Consider the following 23,747-nt stretch of genomic DNA (forward strand, 5'->3'; position numbering starts at 1 on the left):
CGTTCTCCTTCCAATCCGTCATTTTACACGCTGCGCATCATCAGCGAGGCCATCAGACCTATAGTGCCAGAGGACAACACAGATCTGGAGGCTCCACTGCAGAACCACAGGTGCCCTATCGGCCACAGGGGTCTCTGCTGCGCGGTGAGCCGTGGAATCCCCTGCCAACCTAAGTGCTCCCTACCCGGGCAGCACTTGGCCAATTGTGCGCTGCCCCCTAGGAACTCCCAGTCACGGTCGTCTGTGACATAGCTTGGACTCAAACCTGCGATCCTCAGGCTATGAGGGCACATCCGTGTGGAGCGCCTTTGCTGGATGCACCACTCGGTAGCCCCAAGTAACCATTTCTGACAACAACTCCCAGAACAGGAGCCCAAAATAACTTTTTAGCTAAAGGGAAACGTTGAGGGAAATTGCTGCTGATGTGTTAACTGAATCCCAAATAAATATTCACAATGTTAATTACATGAGCTTATCATTTTACCTCTTAGCTATAATCTAATTAAATCGACAAAGCCTGCATAAAGAAGTTCAGTGTTGTTCTTCAGTGTTTCGTAGATGAAAATGTGAACCGATGTGACAGAGAACGAATGAATCTTGGTTATAAATCTCCATCCCGACCTGTGAGGGTGCTGTGTAAAGGGAACAGAGTGCCCCGGACTGGATGGTTTGACAATTCATTCGAGGGTCAGTCGGAAGTCGGCCATCCAGGAAGGGGGTGGATCCACGTTACACTAAGTCATTGCCCCAGATGGAAAGCTATGTGGCAGTTGCGGATTGGAGGAAAAACGATTGCACTCGCTAACCAAGGGGGCATGGCTGAAGGTACTAAAGGGGAAGTGGCCAAGCGAACTGCTTCTTTGTTATGGTTACGGACGAACCACTGAAGGACTATGAAAGTGTTTAGTGTTTGTTTGTTTGTTTGTTTGTTCTGTCATGCTAATTGTAAACAATTGTTTTGTTAGACAGCTAACACATACCAGAAACTGTTGCTAAAGGCCAGAACCAACCTGAACATCCCTGCACCATTGTTCACAAAATAAATGTATTTCACCACTCGCATTTGAAAAGCACTCAATTGCTGAAATTGTGATCCTGTCTGTGTTCTGAGTATTTACAAACATTATTATTTTGGGACTCAACCCCAGGGGTTTTCCTGAGCATTACACATCCCTGTGTATTGCCAGTTGTTATTGATTACAGTTATCAAGTGACTTTGGATTATAAATAAATCACCATTGCTCTGTGAACGTTGTTGTTTGTCATTACTTGAGCACCGCAAACCACTTGGTCACAACCGATGATAAACATTAGTGCTGTAAAATGTCTTGCTATCAGTTCTGTAAATGAAATCTCTTGCTACCAGTTCTGTAAATAAGTGAATCCATTCAAACTGTAAAAAGTGGTGGGTACATTTGCTTATTTACAGAATAGCAAATTAACAGTAAATGTAGATAATTTACACAGTTAGAATTGGGTTTGATGTTACTATTATTTTTTCGTTCTTTGTTCTTTTTAGCTTGAAAGTCATTGGCATGCAATTGGCAGGCAAACAGACCAAACTGCAGAGTATAATGGGTTATGTGAGCAGCATTGAGAACAAGTTGGAAGAACCCGAACACCAGTCCCAAATGTTCAGGTAAGGAAATAATAAAACAAAGCGCGGACAAAATCAAGTTAGGAAAATACAACGCTTTGTTTTGTTTTGTTTTGTTTTTCCCCAGGAGGTTGCATGGCGTGATGTATTAACAGTATTTCGTACTGATACTGAAAATTAAATAAAATAAAAAAAAAAAAAAAAACGGCACAACAGGAAAAAAGCAGCAGATATTAAACAACTGTTTGGAACCTTTAAAACAAACACACACACACAGACACACGCAGACACACATGCAGACACAGACATACACAGACAGACACACACGCAGACACACACACACATAGACAGATTGATGGGACAAACCCAATAAGCTTGCATAGTTTTTGTCTGGCAAGAAATTAAAGGAATGTGAGCAAGTAAGTGACAAGTTGTAAATGTGAAAAATCAGTCCAGATGGAGTGAAGTCATCAGTAATCTTTTTGGCTACAGTAGTATGTGAACATTGGGGTTCTACTTATGTCTCTTTCTTTCATACTATGTGGTTTCTTTTCCTTTCGGGAGACGATTCAGTTTTATTCTATGAGAAGTTGAGGTCCTTATTTTAAAAAGCCTGAGGCCTTTGCAATGGGGAATGTGCAAAGTAAATGTAATCAGGCCACAAAAATGGTTGCTGTTTACCCTTATGCAATAGATCATTGAGACTGTGTTATGACAATAGAAATGAGTTTGTGTGAACCTGCCATACCCTCTCGTTGCATGCCTTTCTCCTTTTAAAGCTTTCAGAAGGAAACAAAATATTTTTATATTCCACCCAAAACATTTTATTTTATATGTTTACATAATAGATGTTATGTTTGTGTTTTGTTCCAAAGGGGTAGTGACTCTAGTAGTTATTATGTGTCAGTGAGATGGATAGTTTTACATTGTTTAGGTACTTAATCCAAATTGCACCAAAATCTAAAAGTTAGTGAAAACAGGAATACAAGGAACTTCTCAGATCACTGATTATAATTCCATGAAATATTTACAGGTTTTGACTTTATACCTTAAGAATGAATGTGCTTGTGATAAAAGCGTGTCAGTTCAGATTACGCATTCTTTTCCCCAATTATATTATTTTAATAGGTTTATGGTGTTATTTTGTTACAAAATTATATCTCTCTTAAATATATATATACATGGATTTATCAAATATGTTTAAAATAATGATATACCTTTTATACATGTCTACTTTTTTTTTTTTTAACAGTAAGGCTTTGTCTCCATTTTTTTAAGGAAGCACAAATGAGCCTAGTTTTCCTTCTATATGGAGTGTCGTTAAAGTGTTCTTATGTTGCAGTCCTTGTCAGGTGATGTTATCAGATCAGTTCCTCTGGATAAAAAAGCCTTGTGGCGCTAGCTCTTTGCTCAGGATCCCAGTCATGTCAGGAGACACAGCCACCCCTTCTCTCAAGATATTGTTGTTTTAATTGGTTGATATGATTGATTTTGTCATCACTTTCAGAAACTATTCACTTTCAGTATTTCCACCAATCGCCCGCATGATCCAGCTGTTATATTGTCCTGAACTTGGACTTTGTCTGCCAGTCCCTTTCACAGAGGTGGCTGATTTCTATTCCCCTTTTCTTCTTCAGTTTTGCTGATTCATGTAGCCTGACATGGCTTTCACCAACTGATAACACAGGGGTGCAAATTTGGCGCTATGGTGCTAGATTCTAGCGCCAGGGTATCACATAGCACCAGCAACATTATTTTTTTTTTTTTATAATTCTTTAGCAACCATAGATGATGATAATAGTTTCTCATTGGGTTTAGACTACTCACATGACACCCCCCCCCCCCCAAACACACACTCATCATCATACACAGGAGAGAAGGTTTGTGTCGTGTGGGAAGTTTAACTGCACAAACTGGTCGCAGACATGTCTTCGCAGCGCACTTTTACCCAATTATCATTAAATAAGCAAGTCAAAAAGGTATGTGGGGAAATAGTAGACTTAACAGGTAATGATAAATGCATTTTACGGTTTTCAAATATTGTAAAAATAATGTTTCGTGTTTGCAAGCCTCTTCATTTTACTGCAAAAGTTTAATCAACAAACTTATTTTGTTGATTAAAAAATCATCACGGTTTGAATAGATGCATATAATCACAGATTTAAGTTAAAACCAAATCAGTTGTTTCAGCTAATTGTAAATCTAAACCATCAAGAAAATTAATCAACAATGTGCACAGCTTTCTTTCTAAATATTAATTGTAGCTGAATTAATGAGCTATTGTTTTGCTAACAGGTCGAACGTTTGGGCTGCTCGGGTTTGCCATCTTCATTTTCTTAATTTTCTTGATATTGCAAATTGATAATTTAGCACCAGTAGGCGCTCTGGTGCTAAACTTTCAAAAAAGTTTAGCACCAATTTTCAAAACGATTTGCACCCCTGTAACATCTTATTCACCGTAGCTTGTGGGTTTTGCTTAGGCCACTTGACAGTTTAATGCTCTGTAAAAGCCACCTTGTAACACTTGGAAAGCATCCTTAAATCCCAGTTTATATGCCTGCTATATTAGCAATAATATGTTCACACTTAAATGAGGGGCTCCCAAGTGGCGCATCTGGTAAAGACAATGCACCCTATAGTCTGGAGTTCGCCACTTCAAGTCCAGACTATTCCACTGCCAACCATGGATGGGAATTCCCAGGGGGCGGTGCACAATTGGCCGAGCACCACGTGGGTGGGGAGAGCTTAGATCAGCTAGGATGTCCTTGGCTCATCATGCACCACCAACCCCTGCAGGCCTGCCTGTAAGATGCCCAGAGCTGCATGGTCCTCTGACACTGCACCTCTGAGGTGGCTGCATGGCCTATTGTGAGGAATCTGGGAGTTATTGTTATTTCAATTATTTGCCATTCTTATTACTACTTCTGCAACAATTACTGCTGAAAAGGCTGCCATCTTGCTCACAGACCCCTTTTTTGCCTCCTAGTTTAAAGATGACAATATCACTCTCAGGAAGCAAAGAAATCGTAAAAACCACACAAGCCCACAAACAAAACTGAACAAGAGAAAACTATTTAAAAGGTATTGGTAGCTGTATGTCCTTTAAATTGAATTTACTAGCATCTGTGCTGCACAAAAGGCAGTTCTTCGTGATTGAAACAGTGAATAAGTCTTGGACACTTTATGCCAACATGTGCAATGTTACTGCAGCTTTAGGAGCTTATCATCAGTAAATAAGAATTACACAAAGCCCTGGAAGTAATGACTCTCTAATCAGCTGGCAAGGTGTAGCACATCCATTTCTAGCTGTACCAGTTGTACCCATCAAATCTCACAGCTATGTGACACATACATTTTCTGCACCACTGATGATTAATCTTTAAAACCACTTTGTTTTTAAACTATATTTATTTACTGAATCACCGTACTGACCTAATGCTAAAGAAAGGGTGCTTTACTAAATGTTTTTCTGATGACTTTTTAGGAGGGTTCTGGATACAAAACTGTGCAATATTTGAATACAACCTAGAAGGGTTAGCTGTGATGGGTGTAATAATTGGTATATGCGCAGTGCTATGTCTGGTTTCATTTTCATTGCACATTCTTAATAAGATGAAATTGGTTGTCTGCTAATTGTTCACTTCCCACTTTCTACTTATTTATTTATTTATTTATTTTTTTTACTAAATATAGCTGCAAGCTAGACTGTAATTAACTTGATATTTCCTATGACCAAAGCATCTTTTTTGTTTGTGGTATTAGCATGGAATATTTTGTGTGAAGGTGTCCTCAGAATTGTACAGAGCTGCGGAGTGTGTTATTGATGTACTGAAAATGTGTAGCTCTCTCAAGCTACCACACCTTTTATTTACTCAGAACACTTGAGCCACATTTTTTCCAAACAAAGTTAGGAAAATGTGTAGCACATGCTCATTTCTTGTAAAATTTTGGGACATTATGCAGCAGAATCATATCGTAGTCATCATGCGAACATCTGTCTGTCTGTTTGTTTTGTTTTGTAATGTTCTCTTATTGTAAAATCCTCCACAATTACCCAGGTGATTCATTAACCCTTTAGCACTAAGGGACTCATTTGTGCTGCTGGTCCCTTGTTGTTTGATTTGTTTAGTCAGTGTCAGTCATATTCTGAAGGGTTAACAACAAGTGTTGTAGTTTCTGTTTCTCCATAAATCTTCCAATAGATCATAGAATCAATTTAACATAGTTTTGGAACGGGTGATAGCTTTGTAATACACCATAAGTAATCAATAGTATGAACCACTTTAAAGAAACAGGGCAAGTTAAAGGACAAGGTTAATAAATAATTTTTCCAGGATTCCTAAGTTATCATAGTTTATTCTTCTTTTTTGTTAGCTTGCAATGCAGTTGGAAAGTGCATGGTCTCCTAATTGTTCTCGTTTTAATATTTAGCTTATTTTCAATACTGAAAGTCATAGCCATTGCAAATACACTGAAGATTGTGGAAAATATAACTCATCCCTTTAACTGTGCCACATCCAATACTTCATATTGCTTTGAATTTAATTATGTAGGTCACTTGATTGACGGCTTCATATATTGGCCCACAAATTAAAAAACTGTATTTCGGATGTTGTATGAAATGTTTATGCTGCCTTTCCTGCATATTTAGAACCTCAGTGAATTCCCTCATGGTCCCACACTGAAGCACATGGGCTCCTTTTTCAGATGTACCTCTTCTAGAACTGTAACTCAGGCTCTGAGCAAATCTTTCTTAACCTTTGAGAAAGTGTTGCAGCTTCCACAGTATGTTGTGGAATCTGGGCTGGGGTTGTAAAGAGACTGTGGCTGAACTGGTAGAGTGGTATTCCATTTAGCAGCGGTTGTAGGAAGCCGATTGCCTCAGCTTAAAGGTTAAGTTGTAGTGGGTAAACTGCTTGTATTTCCTTCATGTCTAAATAGATTTAGTAACCACACATTGCACCACATTGCCATTATACCTTTTTATGATGTACCTGGCAATAGACAACAACTCAGGTAAACTGACATGTATAAAATACATACTTCCAGGGGTGTAGTGCTGGGGGGTCTCGTTGAGACATCTAAATATAGCACTACACCACTCCATACTTCTGAATCTACTTTTCTACCGTAAACAGACATGCCCTGTTTCTTACAGGCCGAAATACCAAGAACAGGTCTCTGCATTGAAGAAGACATTGGGCTTTCTTCAGCTGATTAAGAAGGAGCTGACAAGAGTCAGGAGTGCTGTTTCTGATATCTCAGACATCCAGAGAGGTTTAGCACTGAGCTGCTGAATAGAGGTATGCAAAATTTGTTTGGTAAGAACGCAGGCATTTCTTTCTTTATCAATGCACCTGCCACAAATGGTACAACAGGAATTAAAATTGGTCTTTAACGGATATCTCATCCACTGACAGTTAGAACCTTATTTTACTTCCATATTCACAGATGCAAATTCAGTGAATTTTACTAAAAGTTCTCCAATCATCAGCATTTGCATAGGGTTCTACAATTTATCAAAGTGCTGCCTGTTCTCTGGAATTATCTTGTATTTGTGCTCTTTTTTTGTTTTGTTTCATAGTTTACATTCCTTTCCAGCACAAGCTGCTTTTCATATTCAGTTCCACTGAGATGGTAATTATTCTGCAGTAGTTAAACAGGAGAAATGGATTGCTATTAAAATGAAAAATGTGCAGATAAGGAAATTGTATGTGGATTCTGCAACACATAACAAATCTTAAAATGACTTTGGAATGAATAGACAGGCTTTCTGTTATGCAGCAAGTGTCACCACTAAAATATTGTCAACCAATTTCCAAGAAAAGTCAACCTTTAAAGAATAGGCTATTAGGAAAAAAAATACCTTTGAGCTGCCAGTATGCCTGTTACCTAAATGTGTCTGGAAAAGATTGCCATAGATAATTTGTATGGTGGCTCTTAGGCCTGCATACACCAAAATAGAAAAAAAGACTAGACTTTTGATACTAAATTTCATCTAAGTATTGGAAAACAATGAGGAGTGGGTTTGTTTAGGGAGATCCTTGTGAGTGGTGTATTTTCACAACACTTCATGTGCATGCATGTTATATTCTCTTTATGTAACAAGCAAGTAGCTATGGGATGTATGTTCAAACCGCTGAATTAGGGTATTTACTTAAAATCTATATCAAGCACTGCTTCTACTTAGCAACGTGGCATAATTTGGAAAGGGGCATTCACCTCTTTACCTTGTTGTTGGAGTTCAGTGAATGGAAGATAGATTTCAAAACGAAATTAGTAAAAATGTTAGTCAGGCTATAGTGTTCAATATGATAAAGGCATTCAGTGCTGTGTCATTCAACGCTCGTTGTCTGACTTGTTAGTCTATAACGAGGGGATTACTTCTGTTGTGATGGGTTGACAGCTTCCCCATGAACAGGCTGAGCTAAAGGTCAACATGTTTAATCACGTATGCCCTTGCTACCTATTATGGTATGACACCCCATCTCATTAAGAGCAAAAGCCACAGGGATATAAGCAGTAACTCCAGCCCTAACCAACAGGGTGTGGCCAGGTTTCAAAGTAAAGATCATTTGAACTTGCATCTCAATCTCTTATCTGTCTTTACGAGTGCATTTAGGTATGTAAGGGTGTACGTCAATAATGGTGATCGGAAGAATGCTTTTACTGTAAAGGAAATGGTGTTCTGCATTTCTTAACCTGACAGCCTTTTTGAAAGATACAATTTCAACAAATACACATTATACCTTTGATGCCAGGTTACAGTAGATCCCTTTTGAACTTCATGTTTTTTTAGAAGTACATTCGAGACAACTATCACAATGCTCACATGTGGAAAGCAAGTATCAACAATAGGAGCCTCATTCATATCATTTAATCAGCAATGATTTTTAAAGCAACTTGACACATGATGGTTGAAGGCCAAGCTAATATTTTATTCTATCCTTTCCATGAACAATTACGAGTTACTCGTCTTTCAGCTTTTGTGGTTTCAGAAAAGGAGAGGCTATGAATCATGTTGGTAGGCAGGTTATGGAACAGCAACAGCTGGGTTTCCTTTCGTTAATTATGCAGACATATTATCAAATATGCTGACAGACATGGCAAGGCTTCACCAGCAGCAGCACAAATGATCTGAAGCCCTGACAAGGTGCCAGGATTCATGCAACCTGATACACCTTTAATTTGTTATTATTACCATGAGACTTGGACTGCACCTGGGAAAGTATAGAGCTGATTGCAAATACGGACGCTCAGTGGTATGTTTGATAATGGTGTGCTACTCATATGCATACAGGAAAGGAGAAAGTTAAAACACACATACCTTATTGTGAAACCATACCAGTGTAAACAAGGGAATCATATTTTTAATTAAAAACAAAATAGTTACAGTGCGATCCATACAGTATTTGTTTACAAAAATAAAGTTTGTTTGTACGTATGCACTTTACCAAAATATATTATCGGTTATGAACTAGTTTGTTAAAGAGATATTTTATAACGTTTTCTTACTGTTTGATATCCTATAATGTGTGTTTTGTATTGTGTTGTATTGCTCTTTCTGCTTATATCACTGTTTACCATGGGTCCTGACCAGTTTTCTTTTTCAGACACAGGGGCTGGGGATTCATTTCTAATTACGCAATTGTAGTTATAAAAAATAATTATTCAGATTAAGACAGCGTAAAAAAAAAAATACATCAGATTTAAATAGGTGAAGCTGATTAACTGGCGTTTCAATTTCTCCTGCAATGGAAATGATAGTTTCTATAGAAGAGTGCTCTCCCTAGTGGACAATACTGCATCACTTTTAAAAATGTCAGGAGAATTCCATTTTAGATTCAGAATGGTAGTAATAATTTCCTTTCTTGCCACAACATCCTCCAACGCTTTCGCTAGCGCTTGAAAGTCATAACGCACTGTCTCAAAATTCTGCACATTTCTCGGTCCAATGTATGTTCAATGAATAATTATACTTACACATAGATGAAAAAACAGACACGTGCATATCACACTTGAGCACACAATGCATTAATTACCTTAATGACACCACAGTTAGTATTGAATGTATTTGTCTTGCACCTGTTTTGCTTGACTAAATAGTGTGAATATGCTTTTAAGGAAAAAAAGAAAGTGCAAGCTGAAATGTCTTTGTCTCTGTAGTGCGTGGGATGTATGTTCATCAAGCCCTTGAGTACACTGAGTCAACAAGGTAGCAATATTACAGATTATTTCTCTGAGTACTTAAATGTATTTGGCTTTTTGTTCCAGATATTACCACATTACATGAATCTCTGGGCACCGCTCAGATGCAGATTATATACCTTCGGGAGCGGGTGAGGGATCTTCAGTCTGTGGCAGCTGCAGCTGAGTTAAAATCTCAGCAGCTCTAAACCTTAGTCCATGGAGAATCCTAACTGCAAAACAAGTACCATGAAATGCAAAAACAAACATTGGGTAGGTGAGAGTTTCCAAAACATAAGTATAATTTTGTGGCTTTTCTGGCAGTAACAACAAGTGATTTGGCCATTGAATTACTGCATGGTGTATGTGAGTGTGGAACAGTTAGTGATTAAATAGCTCAACCCTCATTACAACGTATGGGTGTTTGTCAGAAAATGTACATGTGCTCCTCTTAAAGCATGTTTTGTAAAGAGCACCATGCACCAATGTCATTGCTCTTTCATATTAAAATTCCTTATTATAGCAGCATAAAGAAATATATTTTATTTCATGTATTGTAATGTGTGTGGCACAGTAGGGAATGTAATATAAAACATTGGATAGCCTATATTATTCTTTGCAAAGCCCCTGACTTACTGCTGCTTTCATTCTTAGCTCCATAATAGCTGGAAAAAGAAAAGTCTAGCCCCCTTTTTGTGCCATTTATCTGTTGGGCTGTACAATAATACATTTTAGCACACAATCTGAGAATTAGGCTAATTTACATTTCTAAAATTTGTGAACATATTTTGAGAACAGAGAGCTCAGTTTGTTGCTCCCTCAAAGTAATCCCTTGAAAATACCGCTGACATCTAATGTCAGGCTGCTTCAAGTTGGCAGGCTTGATAATGACTGTTTTGTGTTAGACCAAGAAACCGACAAACCTAAATATTGTTGATAAGAATAATGTCTCAAAATTGTAGTGACTCACATTAGCAGGTTATTTCACTGGTCATCATAGTGAACAGAACCATAATTATAAAATAGAATATATAATTTTTATTGAACCTTTAGGTTATTTTTGTTTAGTTTTTTTTACTGTCACGTTAGCTAAAAATACAACACCTGCTCAGTGTCTTTTGAGTTAGCCTTTGATGTCTTAGTTATGAAATCAGAGATAAGCTTTGGCCAGCCATTGCTGTACGTAGTGGGACTGATTTTTATAATAACAGTTACAGCAAAATGCAACTTTTTACTGTTTTTTTAAAAGGAAAATCAAGCTGTTATGCTGTAAAACCAAAACTAGTAACTAACAGCTAATAGGCACACCTTGATACTAGTTTTGCAGCAATAGTTTGATTTTCGGTGGTAATGGTAAATTTGCATAAGGAGAAATCGGGTCTATTCTGTTTATCTAGTACAGTACATAAGTAATGTATTTTATAGGCATGTATTTATCAAATACATATACATCAATGTGTGCATGTATCTATATTTGAAGGGTTGTGTGTTAATGAAGAAGTTTTAGAGTGACGTGGGATTTCATTTCATTCAAAAACTCACTTTTATATAAACACTGTACAGCTACAGTAAGTGCAGAGGTATGAAGTTGTTAAATGTTTTATTTTAAAACTTTAGAAATCCCTGCAGCTTTTTATCTCTTAGCCTATTTTCAGAACGGGGCACAGTGACCAAATAGCAATCATCTGAGTATCTGTGCACAAAAACCCTTGGTTTTCCCTTACGTAAAAGAAAAGTCAAGGTGACATACATACTGGAACTGCATATGTTTTATAAAGCAGCTTTGGCTCTTTGAAATGAGAAATTAACTGTTTCTTTTTCAAAATGTTGTCATTTATTTTTACTCTCAGCCACTCAACAATCTTCATGGAAAATTTGATGGACCATTGAGCCCCATTATGTGTTTAACATTGTCAAGTTTAATCACCCTTATATATAAAAAATAAATAAATAAATCATATTTCATTCACATACAGCACTGCACCAGATCACAAAATGTCAGTAAGGTCAACACATTATTATTATTATTATTATTATTATTATTATTATTATTATTATTATTATTATTTTGTATAAACTAAAAGAGTAATTTGAAAAAAGGCTTATCAAAGAGAAAGCAGTTAGATAACGACATTCAAGCTGCTCTTATACTTGGAGCAGTTTCATCAACTCTGCCTTGCAGCTGTCTGATATTTTCAACCACTTGGTTCAAAAGCAAGTTATTACTAGATAGTGTCAGTGGCTGGCTTTTATGAGTCATTAAGAGAAATGTCACAAGACAGTTTCATTTTATTTAAGGGTGGTTTCAATTGAAATAGGTGTGTATATATCATTTGCAAAGCCTGTAATTAAACATTTTAAGAAAGTCAGCAGTTTTTCCAACTGGTCTAAGGCAGGGAGATATATATAAAAAAATCTACAAAAATATAAAAGATGATATACAATTATAGGCATTAGGTCTGCATGAAAACAACCTGTTGAAGTCTTGAAGTTAAAGAGAGACAGATCAACCGACTGTGGAGCTCTATCCAGTTACAATGTAACATTAGACCAAGGACTAGAAAATCTAATGCAATTACAATAACAGGGAGTTACTGTACTGACAGGGGGTGTTTACGTAGTAGGAAACAAAGCAGCTACATTATAAGGCGGATTTATGCAAAAGGTGGCTATCAATAATTACAAGCAGTTAACAGGAATGTGACACAACCCATGGTCAAATGTAGCCGAAGTGGGGCCTGCATGATTTCAGTGGCTTGACTCTTAGTGTATCCTCTGATACAGCCCTGGTATTTACAGCAGCAATCAGTGCCTACACAGAGCTCAGCCCTTCTCTATTATCTGCTGCTATTGAACTGCAGAATGCTTTTATTTTTCCTCTTGTGAAGAAGGCTCAGGTTTCAGTGATGAGGTAATGATAATGAGACAGGCAAGTTTTATTTAATCTTGTACATCTTGGTATCGGGTATCAGCTGCATTATGTATTGAATGCATATGTAACATAAACTGAGATTGTATTGCAATTGAAATGTTTAATTTGATTAAAAACTGCAGTGATTTTAAATAAAAAATGTCTTTATAACACTATATTAATCCTAATGATGATTGATCGATCCCCTTGTTAACATTACCATATACAATACAGTGAAATAAAGTCCATAACTTTTTTTTTTTTTTTTTTTTATAATTTTATTGATATTTAATTAAACTGCAGGGAGACATATTTGTCGGGTGGTTTCTTAAATGTGTTTTGCCAATAGGTGCTCAAAAAGAGTAGTGAAGGGATAGTTGTATTTTTTTTTTAAACTGACAAGCATGCACACGCAGACTAGACAAACAGCTTACATAACGCTTTACTGATTATCAAACTAAAAATCAAATTATCCTTTTTTTTTTTTTGCAGACTTAAACAATCAGCTTAAAATGCTCCAGCTGAGACTCTAGAAAGGAACCTCTGAAATGGAGCATGGTAAGCAGCTATTTATGTTAGTGCTCGCTGTTCTGTTAACATTCATGATGCTGCCCATGTGTAGCTACTCACAGCCTAGCTCTAGCCATGGGACAGGACAGGCTGTTTGTTTTCACTAAAGATCTTTAGCAATTAATCTAAAAAGAGGTGAAGATTGGTATTTCTGGCTAATGGGTACATTTATGATCGTTTTACCAGAGGCATAAAGCTCAAATGGGACCTAATAATCTTTTGTGGAGTTTTCGAAGTATTTCAGTTCCTGATGATGATGCTCACAGATAGCTTCCCTATGCCTGCTATTTCCTGACTAATCCCAGGGTGGTCCTAACCACGTCAGATTCAGAATGTGCAGTATGGGAGTCAGCAAGGTGGCCTTTCCCATCCACCATTGTTCAGTTCCTTTTCTTGTCACCCTAAAGGCATGTCTATCTTCACTTTCTTGTAAAGGTCTTTTTTTTTACAAATCGATAGAAAATGTGGACATGTTCAAGTTTGAATTTTTCATAATTTATTTTCACCTTATAGATGAGATGTTGTTGAAAGTTATCCATTCTGTCTTGGAAGAACACCGTAATATCAAATTTAGTATTGTATGTGTTTGTTATGTTTGCTCAAGTTACTGCTTCGTGCCAAAACTGCCCTTGAACTTCATTGTTAACGTTATAATGTCCAGTAGCTGAGTTAATGCAAATATAGTATTTTATTCAGTTTATTAGCAGGAGGTTGACCCTGTCGTGATTACCACTTTTTTGCATGGAATGTCACATCCGGTGGGGAAGCCAAATGGAAATGTATATCTTTTTTTTTTTAAGCTGAAGACATGTTTACACAGATGCTTAAAAGGGGATTTTTCAGAAATGTTTTTATCTGGAGGTATAAAAAAAAGTACTCTCCCTAGTAGATGTTATTGTTTCGTATTTCCACTTAGGCATAATACATGACATACTCTATGCTATGGAATATGCAACAAGGTTCACTAATGAGATTTGCTGGTCATGAAAACATGCTATTGAAATCATTGTAATACTGTTGAAATAAAGTTTGACATAATAATAATAATAATAATAATAATAATAATAATAATAATAATAATAATAATAATAATAATAATAAACACTTTTGAATATAATACCCTTTAAATTGAATGTGAAAATAACATGGAACTGATGGTGTTGAATATAATAATCTAGCACAGAGTGTGTGTACAAATTGCACTATTTCAGATATGCTGAACAGCACTGAAAATCTAGTTTCCTCAGATACGCATTGAATAGATACCCAGGCATCTGTTGCAGATGACACAAAAACAGGAGGTGTGGCAAACACTGTTGCAGCAGCAAAGGTCATTCATCTAGACAGTATTTAGAACTGGGCTACATTTAATATAGCAAAGTGTAAGGTACTATATGCAGGTAATACAAATGTCCATTATAAAAACCATATGGGAGATACTGAAATTGAAGAAGGAATCCATTAAAAAGACCTAGGAGTTTATGTTGACTCAGAAATGTCTTCATCTGGACAATGTGGGAAAGCTATAAAAAAGACCAACAAAATGCTTGGATATATAGTGAAAAGTGTTATATTTAAATCAAGGGAAGTAATGTTAAAACTTTATAATGCATAAGTAAGACCTCATCTAGAAAGCTTTTGAAAGAGTGCAAAGAAGAGCGACCAGAATTATCCCTGGTTTAAAAGGCATGTCATATGCAGATAGACTAAAAGAATTGAATCTATTCAGGCTTGAACAAAGAAGAATTCTAAAAGGTATTGACATTGTCGACCCAGGGGACTTTTTTGACCTGAAAAGAGAAACAAGGACAAGGGGTCACAAATGGAGATTACATAAAGGGGCATTCAGAACAGAAAATAGGAGACACTTTTTTACACAGAGAATTGTGGGTGTCTGGAACCAACTCCCCAGTAATATTGTTGAAGCTGACACCCTGGGATCCTTCAAGAAGCTACTTGATGAGATTCTGGGAACAATAAGGTACTAACAACCAAACTAGAAATATGGGCCAAATGGCCTCCTCTCGTTTGTAACCTTTCTTATATTCTTATGACATGTAGTGCTCAAATCATACCCAAGCTGTATATAACAGTCTGCTGCAGCCTGAAGTTAAAATTAGGAGACATGACGTAAACAAACACACATCTCTCTGCGTCTGTAATTTATTGTTTTGTATTCTGCGCCTGTCGAGCTGAGCTGAAACACTTTGCATCCATGTGTGGGAGTCTGGGAGTTCTGAGAAGAACCAGCAGACAGTATCAATTGTGATTCACTCTCCCACTTGACCTGACCTTGCCAGAGTTAAAGAGAGAGACTGATAGGCAAAAGGCTTAAAATATTCCCCTCAACAGTAAATCATTTATTCACGATGCACCCCAGGGAATAACTATTAGGAATCCTTTAGCTGTTATACGGGGATCCAAACTCAACCTAGACACGCATGTGGCAGGAAGGTCATGTGGAAAATTGTCACAATACCTTCAACACTAACTGTTCCACTGACTAATGATTAAGAGAGGCTGTTGCTGTTGGGGAGCCTGTAGCTACTTGACTATGGAAAAAAGCAGGGAAATTGGGCTTGAATCAGACCCTTAGACATCTGTTTGATCAAGTTATAAATATAATGTCAAGGGTTGCAGAAATGAAGAGGAAATTGTACCCCTACAAAAACTTTAGGCTGTCTCTTTACTATAGGCCAGCTCTATCAGTTAAAAATTATCCACAGCGTGGCAGCCATAGTGTGGGCATCAGTAAGATAGCTAACAGAATCCAGCTGCCTGTTGGGAGCAACTTACTGGCGCTTTAAAGATTTATCGTCTTTACCACAATATTAACCATCATTTGTACTCATTTTAAAGACGTTCAGTCTTTTTGTAATCATAATGGCCAGTCAGGTTGTCTGTAATGGCCAGTGACAGACACAGTTAGTGCGTTAGCTTCTAGTAGACCACCCATTCTCTAAAAATAAAATTAGATCACTCTTTTAAAAACATACAGAACCTTTTTTTTGTGGAATTTAAAACATTTCTAAAGACATGATTTGCATTAAATGAGAGTAGGTGTTAAAACTTCTTGCTGATATTAGCTTCTTTTACGGTAAACTAATGTGATCCATCTGTGTTTCCTTATCGTGGTTTTGATGGCTGTAGTGTAATGCTGGCTCCAAGGATTTGCCTCTCTGGCGATCAACCACATTGTGGCCTCCGTAGCGCATTAGCTGAGTAGGGTACTTCTCTGGGGTCTTAAAGTGGGCAGCTTTCGTCCTTGGTGTTTCGTCGACTAGCCCACAACACCTTAAGAGGGCTCGACAGTGATTCTGGCGTCCCAGCGTCACCCCCCTCCGTCCCCCACTCAGCTAAGCCCAGCTTACTTGCCTTCCTTTCCATCGAAGTTGCTTTGTTTCTACTGTGCTTCCAGCTGTCATAGACGAGTTTTGGTTTTAATACCTTATCTTGGTGGTCGCTCTCCTGGACAGAGGAATGTTGTTCTTCATATGTCATATACTGCTGGAATTGGCGGCAACCTGTTGATCATGCTGCGCTTGTCTTCAAATGCTAAGGCCAAACATTGAAATAAAAAAATTATTGGGCTTACCAAACTGGGGAGAAAATGAGAAAAATAATTAGTGATTCCAAATTTTTAAAAAAAGCAAAAAAAAAACAGGGATCCGTGTTTACTCTGTCCCATGCTGTTTTCTCAGAAGCTCTTGGGTGCAGAGTGCAGGTGTGTGCACTTGCCTGGCACACTGAATGCAAAACCACCATGTTGAATGAACACTGAAGGAGGAGAATCGATGTACATCTTGTAATATTTATCATGTCTTGGAGTAACAGTGGTATTGAAGCAGAAAATCTATCAATGTGACTCAGTCATATTAATTCTCTGCCCTGGACTACTGATGTAAAGTGTAGTTCTGAAGAGGAATGCTGTGGCATCAACACGCAGTGTTTATGATTACATGCTTTCCATTATGCTACGCCTGACCACTTTGAATTATTTTCTGCTGTGCCATTACATTCCAGGTCCAAATCAAATGAAAACGAAGATAATCTTTCCAGACTGAGAAGACAAGAAAATGAACGAAAAGAAGCTGAATCTAGGTACAGTTTGTATGATAATTATTCCACTGTTGTTGTAAAAATTGTATCTTTTCAAAGAAGATCATTTCAAAATTGTTTTGTTGTCTTTTTTCATACTGGTATCAGAATCTACAGACCTGTTACACTCAAGAGTGAACTAACACAGTCTGTTTATTTTACAGAACAAAACTTCTGGCTGAAAAGGAAGTATCCACTTTGAAGCAGGAAAGGTTGTCAGCCGTTACGTTGATATATAAAAAATCCTTCAGTCAATATTTGCCAAATATATTACTATTAGTCTTTACTGTAAATAAATCTGTTTGCTTTTTTTTTATCCTGACGAAAAATGATAGCTATTGTTCTATTGCTTTGGGTACTTGGTATCAGAAACAAAATCCACAAGCAGGTATAGTCTGCACCTCGAAATGCATAGACCTCTATGAGCCCCCAAACAGTTTGTCGTTCAGTAAATAAAATAATGTGCCAAGGCTTGAAAGTCCAAATTTGGAGACACTTTTGTAGACCAACCTACCAGCATGATATAGGAGGTAAGGGGCTCACCATTGTTTGTCATTATGTTCTTCATATCGAAATAAGACCAATTGCTGACGAGTCTGTACCATTCCAAGTTCTGCTGTGGCTAAGGAAGCTCATAATAAAACCAGAAATTGATCAAACATTTATTTTTTCCATCCTAAACGATCCCAAAATGCCGGACCAACAATTTTCACCAGGAAATTAGAATGTGTTCAGTAATGCCAGTAGTGGTTTTTCAGACATTAGACAATTTTACTATCGGCTTAAATTGGATGAGAATAAACTGTCTTCAGATTTTATCTTCAGTCAAAAGGCTTATTCTTTTTAGTTTGAGTGCTAGTAATAGCCACAAATACTGTAGCTGGGTCAGGCTCTTCTGAATCTGCCCACATCAGTAGTATCCTTGGTTGCTTTGCTTTAAAATGAAATGTAAGGAGTTTAAAGAATTTCTTTCATGGATTATACTTAGAATGAAGCTCATGCATTTGTGTGCTTCCTGCAGCAAAACAAGTTATTAATATGTTTCATATTTTTGTTCGAGGAGGATGCTCAATAGACCTTTTAACAATGCGACGATTGAGATGGTTTTCCTTTAGGGAAAATGACAACAAGTAAGCACAGAAACCGAGGCAGTTATTTCTGGTTCTTTCTCAATTTGCGTGCGTTTCAAAATGGAACAAGGTCTCTGAATGAAAGCAACAAAACAAAACGAGTGCCTTTTGTAACTTAGTAGCAGTGAAAGTGGCACTTTGGCAATTAAAAAGCATGATTTGATGAGGGTTTTTCCTATTTAAATTCCTGTGCTTAGAAAAGTAGCTGTATTCAATATAGGAGCACATGATGGGGATTTTGTCATGAACCAAAACCTTTGTATTTTGCCTGTATTAATAGAGTATAGACAGATGCCTGAGATGATTGTAACTCAAAAGCAAAATAAAGAATCCAACATCAGGCAAAGAGCTATAAGCTGCCTGAGGTAAATTATGTTGCCAACATCAAGGCTATCTTGTCTGGAAATAACTTCAAAGGAAAAATTGCAACCATACTTCTTGACACAATAACTTCACAAATTAAACAGTACTTAGATAATGTGTGTAAAGAAGCCTGTTTCAGTGCTAAAATTAGCTAGCAAGATGAAACAAAATATAGACTCCATCCCTCGGTGTTGAAAGACTGGAGTTGAACTTATTTCTACTAACACAAAACAAAACCTTTAATTGCATTAATTGCGTTTTCCTTCAAATCTCAGTTTTCTATAAAAAAAAGAAAGAAAAAAAAGAAAGAGAAAGTGAAACCTGCGATCTGCTGATGCTGGGCTCTTAAGAGTCCCAAAAACCAGGCACCTATGCACCTAAGTTATGGAATGCTATTCCACAGATAATTAAGGATTTGAAGAATGTGGATATTTTTAAAAGACACCTAAATACTTTTTTAAATTGGCATAAAAAAAATTAAATTTCAGCATTTCAGCCTGTATAAGGAACTGGCTTTTTATGAGTTTGCACAGTACTTGTGTTTTGTTTTAACGTATACAGCCTGCTGTGATTATTTATGATTATATATTATTATGCTTGGACTGTAAAGCGCTTTGAGATGTGTCGCAGAAAACGTATTATTATTATTATTAGTATTAATATTATTATTATTATTATTATTAATTACGATATAATTACTCATTAACTATTAATTGTTTTTACAGCTGGATATGAATGTAATCTAATTCAATCTAATTGTTTTTTTATTTTGTTTTTTAATAACTTATTTATAATATTACCCCTTTGTTGAAATAAACACAAAATGTGGGTTTCCACTCATCACATTCAAGCAACTTTTCTCCAAATTTTTGACAATATTGCCAGTGTTTGACCCAGTTAATAGTATATTAATGCGATGAAGACTTGCAACTAAAGAGAGTCACACTTTATTAACAAGGAAACAATTACTCTTACTTACATAGTACTTGATTAGGTAACTACCTATATGTAACATATTAATAGCGGTTAATCGTGATTAGATTTGCGTTAGAATAATAAATCAACAGAACCCTGATTAACGGACTTTACCACCTGGTAGTTGACAGACAGGGAAGAGGAAGAGAAAGAGCCTACAGTACAGAGAAGTTCCTTTACCACGGACTGAATCAGGGTTTTATTGAGATCCGAAACTGGCAAATGGTGCCTTTGTTGTTATTTGAAACATTTTACAGATTTATTTACCCTCTCAGTGTTTTGCTTTCCTCCTGCTGTTTTTTTAAGACTAGACATTCTAATAACAGTAAATGGTCCCGCAGTGAGCTACCGTGTGTTAGTGCCTGGCAGTGGAACCTCTTGATTGGTGGATAAAAGTTTTGAAGTTTCTAATATTAAATAATATAAGATTCTTAGATGTATCTTATAAAAAATATGTAATTAATGATAATTAGACTGCTTTATATACAGCAGTAGCCTAGCATATAGAAAAAAGTGGTATTTGTGTTTTTTAGTAGATTTAGGTTTTGTTTCACATTATAGGCTTTGGGTACAGGAAAATAGAATTTCAGTTATTAAAACTAAGAAATGTCACTGCTGACACTTTTACTGTTGTGTTATAGCAATAGGTTTTTAGGCACTGACCTCAAGCCTATTTTAAAAAGTCAGTTCAATAATATAGAAAAAAAATAAGGTTCACAATTACTGTTATGATCTGGATCAGAGTAATGTTTTACTCTGAATATTTAAATCAGTCAGGTTACTGCTGTCAGGTTTTTCTCAGAGCATCTTAACATTTTTTTTTTGTTCTTGTATGTTGTTAAAACACAGTTTATTGTTTAATTATCACAGACAAATACTTTTAGACCTTTAATAAGTTTAAGAAAATAAATTAGCTTATTTGTGACTCACTCCTTTAGGCATACGTTTTCTTGTTGATTTATATTTCAGTCTGAAAGGTCTTATATTTTACACTATGGTAAGTAAACCTAGCAAGAGGAAAATTATGTATTTGTTTGGATTTTGTTTATATTAAATGGTTGTGCTTTCTGTTAAAGCTTTACAGCAGGCTGGTATTTCAGCAGTAATGTATGTTTTAACACTTACAAAAGCATGCATACACATGAACTACTGCTAAAGCTGCATCATTTATTTTTTAGTTTGAAGCTGATAAATCCCCTAGGGCAGGTATGAGCTCATGTTTTTGGCTGTCATTATGTACAGTACAGACATTAAAGAATCATACAAAACACCATATTAATATATACAATATGATGTTTGGTATGGTTAATATGTACTGTTTGATTTGAACAAATTTGACCTTTTTGTGCAACCATTCCCATTCAAAATTGACGCAGTTATTGGTGGGAAGCGATCTTAACAGAAACACAGACCTGTCCCTGGCATAGACAGGTGTGAATCAGCAAGCTGACTCATGCACATGATGCATAAAGAAACATGGGGTATTTTCTGTGGTACAGAACATTCCACACCTGACAATTTCAAAATATTGCTTTCTTTGACATGTGAATTATTCTGTCAGTTTTGACTAAAAAAATTAAATTTTATTTCACCTTTTGATTCTTACCTAAAATCATTTCATCTCCCTGCTTTGCTTTAACCCTAAGTCATATTAAGACTAGGGCATAGTTGCATTTAAGACTGTACTAGTTATTTTACAATTAAACACTTTTAAATGTGTTTAATTGTAAATCTCATCTAAATGTCATTAAAAATATCAGTACTAAATGTTGTACTGTTCAAAGAACCCAGAGATGGTGGAAGGAGATAGCTGGGGGTCAAAGGTATGGTGCCTTCCAGACAGTCTGGTTTTCATTTGAATCAATTTTCCACAAGTTTACAGACAGCAGTGCAAAACCTCTTGACTCGTTCAAATAATTTCCTAATTCATTCCTCTCCACAACTGGCTCTAGCATTCCTGCTTCATGACAGTTTCGTCTTCCAGTCGGATTAGACACTGTATGAAGGTCAATAAAAGTACTTGCCGATTTATTCTAGGTAATCAAATTTCGTTTAAAGCTAATGAAAGTCGTCCATATTGATATTCATAAGATGATCTGTGCAGATCGACGATTGTTGCTAAGCAATTTATGAATGGGTATATATTCGTTCACATCCGAAATCTGTCATCTTTTGATGACATCATCAGCTCTATAAACAATTGCTCAATTCCATCATTCGCTGTTGGGAACATAAACAAATGGAATCTACCGACAGCAGCATTGTGTTATTAATAACGTGCCTGTGTGATACATGATTTATATACTGGACGATCAGCGTATTTAAATTACCTGAAAAATTGTTAATGTTCCTTTGCTTTGCAGGACATACACAATTAAATGAAAAACACTTGTAAATAATTATTTCAATTATTATTTCAGCTTAACACAGATACAGCATTACTTAAAAAAATAAATAAAAATTAGGCCTTGTTAATCATGGGGGCATCAACTTTTATACAAACACAGTTTAATAAAAACAAAAGCTGTAACAATTTGTCTGTTTTTTTTTTTTTTATTTTTTATTATTATTATTATTTTATTTGAGAGGAGACTTGTTAAATACGGTCAACTTTTTTGAAGGTCAATTTGATGCTGTTGTTAGTTTAGATTCCACCGCACGGGGTGTTCAATAACTCCAAGTTGTCGACAGCATTTTGCTGCCGCTCACTCTTATGTAGCAGGTTGACTCTCAGGACCGATAAAAACTTTACGCTAATGACGTAATCGTTAAGCTTTATCTCGGTTCGTTTAAAACATGCCTTCATAAACGAGAATCGTTGGGGCTTAACGACGCATCTCAATTATTTCTTATGAACAGCAACTGCCATTAAATAGGTGGCTATGGACGAAATCCGATCGCGTACTCCTGTTTTCTCATTTCCACAGGCATTAACCCTTTATGAATAGACCCCTGTATGAGTGAAGCAGGTTAAGCTAAACTGACATGTTTTAACTACTTTCATTGAGGACCTTTAAAAGACTGCACTTAACTTTCTGTCCAATTACATGCACCACATTAATTCTATGTAAAACAGGTTGGAAGAACAGAACCCTTGTTGTTCTTGTCTTCAATCAACTCATTTCAACCACGGAAAGCAATCAATTAAGGCAGAAACAGCATAAAATACTCCCACAAGTCAATAAAAAACATGATTAAATTAGTAAGTATGACTTATAAAATATGAAGAATTGAATTTAAAAAAAAAAAAATCTCAGAAAAATTAAAAAATGTTTGGACCATTCCCTTCTGATTGTTACAGAGTAAGGAGAAAAAAAAAAGTTTTTTTCCAAACCCAGCAACACTAAATACTGTATTCAATTGGGTGCATTTGTCTTATTTTTGAATTACTATCATACACAATAATGGTGGTTAAATGACATTCGATTTATATTGCATTTTACTCAAATGCTTGTGGTTGGTAGACGGTCACTGAAGAATAAGCTGTTCACCTTTATACTGAGGCAAATATTTCTTGCGCCTGTCTGGTATGTCTAAGACTTTTAACAACTTGTGTGGTTTTAAAGTTCATGTAGTGAAATAGCATTTTACTAATTTCTCTGGAGATCTTAGCCTTTATTTACAGGCACCTAAAGCAAGAGTAAATCTTTTTCCTGTAGGTGTGCATGCAGAGCACCAAAAAGATATTAAAAGCATCTTGGAGTCATTGTAACCAGGGCTTCGCTTCACCCAAATACAATACAATTTAGTTACAAAAAAAATGAAAAAAAGCATGCTGGCATTACCTGTAAGCATTTCGTTAGTCCTCCTTCCGTTCAGCACACAATAATGCCTAAATAGTAGCTGTTAAAAAATACGACATTTTAAAATCAAATTTTACCTTGCACCATTTTCAAATGGGTACTGCAATTTGACC

General features: G+C 36.3%; 1 pseudogene; it reads left to right on the forward strand.

Annotated features, from left to right (window-relative positions):
* The window catches only part of LOC121326601, a 44,862-nt pseudogene that overhangs the window by 17,171 nt on the left and 3,944 nt on the right, over positions 1-23,747 (forward strand).

Source organism: Polyodon spathula, chromosome 14 (genome assembly GCF_017654505.1).
Source record: "Polyodon spathula isolate WHYD16114869_AA chromosome 14, ASM1765450v1, whole genome shotgun sequence".
NCBI lineage: Eukaryota > Metazoa > Chordata > Actinopteri > Acipenseriformes > Polyodontidae > Polyodon > Polyodon spathula.